Source organism: Papio anubis, chromosome 15, assembly GCF_008728515.1.
Source record: "Papio anubis isolate 15944 chromosome 15, Panubis1.0, whole genome shotgun sequence".
Classification (NCBI taxonomy): domain Eukaryota; kingdom Metazoa; phylum Chordata; class Mammalia; order Primates; family Cercopithecidae; genus Papio; species Papio anubis.
In genome coordinates, this window is record NC_044990.1 from 9,447,713 (window position 1) to 9,453,364 (window position 5,652).

The window sequence follows — 5,652 nt, forward strand, 5'->3', positions numbered from 1 at the left end:
TAGTCTAAGCATTTACCAGTTCCCAATTAGGCCAAGATTATTAGGTAGATACAGGGAACTATGGCAAGCCAAATTAGACTATCACAGAAAACTGCAAGATTGTCTGCCCAAAGATTGCTACCAATGGGTTGTTTATTGTTTTGTTTTGTTTTGTTTTGTTTTTATTTTATTTTTGAGACGGAGTCTCAGTCGTCCACGTTGGAGGGTAGTGGCGTGATCTCTGCTCACTGTAACCTCTGCCTCCTGGGTTCAAGCTATTCTCCTGCCTCAGCCTCCCAAGTAGCTAGGATCACAGGCGTGTGCCACCATGCCCAACTAATTTTTGTATTTTTAGTAGAGACAGGGTTTCACCATGTTGGCAGGCCGGTCTTGAACTCTTGACCTTAGGTGATCCACCCACCCCGGCCTCCCTAAGTGCTGGGATTACAGGTGTGAGCCACCATGCTTGGACTTATATATTTATTTATTTATTTTTAATTAATTAATTAATTTTTTGAGACAGAGGTTTGCTCTATCGCCCAGGCTGGAGTGCAGTGGTGTGGTCTCAGCTCACTGCAACCTCCACCTCCCGGGTTCAAGCGATTCTTCTGCCTCAGCCTCCCGAGTAGCTGGGACTATAGGCACGCACTACCGTTTTTTGTATTTTTAGTAGAGATGGGGTTTCACTATACTGGCCAGGCTGGTCTTGAATTCCCGACCTCGTGATCCGCCTGCCTTGGCCTCCCAAAGTGCTGGGATTAAAGGTGTGAGCCACCATGCCCGGACTTATTTATTTATTTATTCATTTTTTTTGAGACAGAGGCTCGCTCTATTATCCAGGTTGCAGTACAGTGGTGCGTCTCAGCTCACTGCAACCTTGGCCTCCTGGGTTCAAGCAATTCTTCTGCCTCAGCCTCCCGAGTAGCTGGGACTACAGGCATGCTCCATGGCTAATTTTTGTATTTTTAGTAGAGATGGGGTTTCACTATATTGGCCAGGCTGGTCTTGAACTCCTGACCTCATGATCCGACTGCCTTGGCATCCCAAAGTGCTGGGATTACAGGTGTGAACCAGCATGCCTGGTTTATTTTATTTTTAATTTTATGTTTGTCTCCCATGTTCAACCAAACCAATGGGTTTTTTGTTTGTTTGTTTGTTTTTGTTTTTGAGACAGAGTTTCACTCTTGTTGCCCAGGCTGGAGTGCAGTGGCGTGATCTCAGCTCACTGCAGCCTCCAACTCCTGGGTTCAAGTGATTCTCCTGACTCAGCCTCCCAAGTAGCAGGGATTTATAGGCATGGACCACCACGCCTGGCTAATTTTATTTTTATTTTTATTTTTAGTAGAGACAGGGTTTCACCATGTTAGCCAAGCTGGTCTTGAACTCCTAACATCAGGTGATCCACCCGCCTTGGCCTCCCAAAGTGCTTGGATTACAGGAGTGAGCCACTACGCCTGGTCGTTTTTTTTTTTTTTTTTTTTTTTTTTTCTGAGATGGAGTTTTGCTCTTGTTGTCCAGGCTGGGCAATGGCCCAATCTTGGCTCACTGCAACCTCTGCCTCCTGGGTTCAAGCGATTCTCCTGCCTCAACCTCTGGAGTAGCTGGAATTACAGGCATGCACCACCACCCCTGGCTGATTTTTTGTATTTTTAGTAGAGATGGGGTTTCACCATGGCCAGGCTGGTCTTGAACTCCTGACCTCAGGGGATCTGCCTGCCTTGGCCTCCCGGAGCGCTGGGATTACAGATGTGAGCCACTGCGGCTGACCACCAATTGGCTGCTAAAACTTAAAAGGTGATCGGGTTTGGTGGCTCATGCCTGTTATCCCACTACTTTGGGAGGCGGAAGCAGGTGGATCACTTGAGGCCAGGAGTTCAAGGCCAGCCTGACCAACAGGGTGAAACCCTGTCTCTACTAAAAAGGCCAAAATGAGTCTGGGTGTGGTGGCGCATACCTGTAGTCCCAGCTACCTGGGAGACTGAGGCACGAGAATCACTTGAACCCAGGAGGCAGAAGTTGCAGTGAGCAGAGACTACTCCAAAGTGCCACAGAGCAAGACTCTGTCTCAAAACAAACATACAAATAAAAAACTCTGACATAAAAAAATACAACATGCAAGGCCAGGCACAGTGGCTCACACTTGTTGTAATCCCAGCACTTTGGGAGGCCAAGGCAGGCGGATCACTTAAGGTCAGGGGTTAGAGACCAGCCTGGCCAACATGTGGAAACTGTGTCTCTATTAAAAATACAAAAATCAGGCCGGGCGCAGTGGCTCAAGCCTGTAATCCCAGCACTTTGGGAGGCCGAGACGGGTGGATCACGAGGTCAGGAGTTCGAGACCATCCTGGCTAACACGGTGAAACCCCGTCTCTACTAAAAAATACAAAAAAAAAACTAGCCGGGCGAGGTGGTGGGCGCCTGTAGTCCCAGCTACTCGGGAGGCTGAGGCAGGAGAATGGCGTAAAAACCCGGGAGGCGGAGCTTGCAATGAGCTGAGATCCGGCCACTGCACTCCAGCCTGGGTGACACAGCGAGACTCCGTCTCAAAAAAAAAAAAAAAAAAAAAAACCAAAAATTAGCCAGGCATGGTGGTGCACACCTGTAGTCCCAGCTACTCCAGAGGCTGAGGCATGAGAATCACTTGAACCTGGGAGACGGAGGTTGCAGTGAGCTGAGATGGTGCCACTGCCCTCCAGCCTGGGCTACAGAGCAAGACTCTGTAAACAAAATAAAACAAAACAATACAGAAAACAACAACAACAAAAATGCAGACTGGGAGCCGTAAGTTTTTCATTGGCTGAAGAATATTGACTTCTCCCAGTGCAATGAGTCCTAAAGTCAAGCTATGATTTCTCCCGTCTGCTTTGCAAAACGGGCCAGTTTCGGAAAAGGAGAGGAAACACTAACCCAAAATGTCTGATGAGGTCAACCATACTAAGGATCACATATACTGAAAACTTTTTTTTTTTTTTTTTTTTAGGGCGGTCAAAATAAAGGAACGAGGCATTCAGGAAAAGTTTGTGAACTCCAGACTAGAAGCAAGCATACTGATATCCAATCCCCTCAATTCACTATGCATGGATGTCTCATCGTCACCAAGGTCTGTGCTCAGTTTCCTCAACATTGCCTTAGGACTGTCGCTACCTTAATCTAACTTGAAAGGATGTTTCATGACTAAATGGATAGGCAAGAAGACAGACCAGAGGTGAAAGACAGGGAGGTGGTGCTATATGTATTTATGTATGGAGAAGGAGAACCTCTTCCCCCCTGTTTAAGTACCTCCTGCCTCAGCCTGAGTTTTCTGGGGGAAATCAGCGGCTTCCCTGTGGGCAGCATTGATGGCTGTGGCACAGAAGATTGTACTAAAGCTAATTTATATCAATAATTTCTCTAGAATTGGATTATTTTACTGGTTAGGAAGGGGAAAATATCAGACCTTTCCTTAAGAGGCCTATCTTCTGGTTAGTCAAAGAATGGTACACATGATGAGTGGAAAACGTAATAGTAAAAGTTCTTACAGAAAGTTGATCTAACTTCAGAAAAGATCCCTATATTAGGTCTTGGTCTCAATAATCACATCAAACACCGAATTCAGCTGCCCTATTAAAACTGCCTTACACCTTCAGAATAAATGCTTATCACACACCCACGCAGATGGCTATAATCAAGGAGACAGCAGCAAGCATGGGTGAGCATGTGGAGAAAGAAACTGGAACCCTTATGCACGCTCGTGGGAATGTAAAACGTGCAGGTGTTTTGGAAAACAAGCTGACAGTTCCTCAAAAGGTTAAACATAGATAGATACCAGTTGACCCAGCAATTCCACTCCAAGGTATATACCCAAGAGAAACAAAAACATGTCCACACACACTTGTACATGAATCTTCATAGCAGCATTATTTATAACAGTCAAAAAGTGGAAACAACCCAAATGGCCATCAGCTGATGAGTGGATAATCGAATGTGGTATACCCATATACATACATATATATTTGACATTATGCTAAGTGAAAGAGCCAGACATAAGAAGGCCACATATTGTATGATTCCATTTATATAAACTATCCAGAACAGGAAATATTATAGACAGGAAAGTAGATTAGTGGCTGCCAGGGTTTGGGGAAAAAGAGAGTGCCTGCTAATGGGTATGGAGTTTCTTTTAGGGGTACAAAAATGTTACAGATTAGATTATAGTAATGGCAGCATGACCTGGTGAATATGCCCAAAACCATTGAATTGTACACTGTAAGTGGGTAAATTGCATGGTGTGTGAATCATACTTTGATAAAGCTATTTTTTTTAAAAGCAATAAATGTCTTATGAGTGGTTTTGGTTGACTAAGGAAAGACAGGAACAATGGAACACTCCCACCTTGCCGACTTGCCCGTTTCTTTCTTGCTGTTTGTAGTGTTTAACACTTTGTGAAAAAAATGGTCCTCTTCGTTAGGTAGAATTTTAATCTGTTATTGGAGTTACATATTCTGTGCTTAAAGTGTATTTTTGCTGCAAAATATTATAGTTATTTTAAACAAGCACTTTTATAGGGATACCATGGGAGGATTTTCTGGAGAGCCAGGGGTGACCGTAATAAGTATGCCCAGCCATGAAGGGTTAGGACTGACAGCGTAAACTGGCCTCTCTCTGGCCTTATCTTCTGACCCACAGACGTGTTTTTGGTCAAAGTGGTGTTTTAAAAAGGTAGTATTGGGCAGATGCGGTGGCTCACACTTGTAATCTCAGCACTTTGGGAGGCTGAGGCAGAAGAGGAGTTCGAGGATGCAGTAAGCAGTGATTGAACCATTGCACTCAAGTCTGGGTGACAGAGCGAGACCTTCTCTCTCTCTCTTTTTTTTTTTGAGACAGGGTCTCGCCTAGGCTGGAGTGCAGTGGTGTGACCTCAGCTCACTGCAGTCTCCTCCCACCTCTCCCCTCCCCACACCCCACTCCAAGTAGCTGGGACTACAGGCGCGCACCACCATGCCTGGTTAATTATGTTTTTGTATTTTTTGTAGAGATGGGGGTCTCTCCATGTTGCCCAGGCTGGTCTTGAACTCCTGGGCTCAAGTGATCCACCTGTCTCGGCCTCCCAAAGTGCTGGGGTTACAAGTGTGAGCCAATGTGCCTGGTTTGAGAACGTCTCTGGAAAAAAAAAAAAAAAAAAAAAATTCCCCGGGTGTGGTGGTGGCGCTCACCTATAGTTCCACCTACTCACTCAAAAGGCTGAGATAGGAGGATTGTTTGAGCCCGGGAGTTTGAGGCTGCAGTGAGCTATGATCCTGCCATCACACTCCATCCAGCCCGGGCGACAGAGAGAGACCCTGTCTCTAAACAAACAAACAAAACCCAGAAAATAGTAGAAATCTTCACAATAAAAAAAATCCAGATATTTGGCTTCTTTTGAAAAATGAGCGATCTGATAAGGTTGGGTTCACATTTCCACATGAGGAGGATGGGTGGAATGAAAAGTGGTTGCCTCCCTCAAAGGGGTCAGGATTCTCAACTAGAGTCCCTGCCATTCCCTAAGTGGTTAGCCTGACTTTTCACCCAATCACATCACCTCCCTGGCCCCTGTAGACACTTGAGTTTGCAACTCCTGAGTTGGGGGCCTTAGCATTTCATATAACTGTAAACTGTAATTCTGAAATTTTCTTGATCAGAGATTCTTTTTATAGG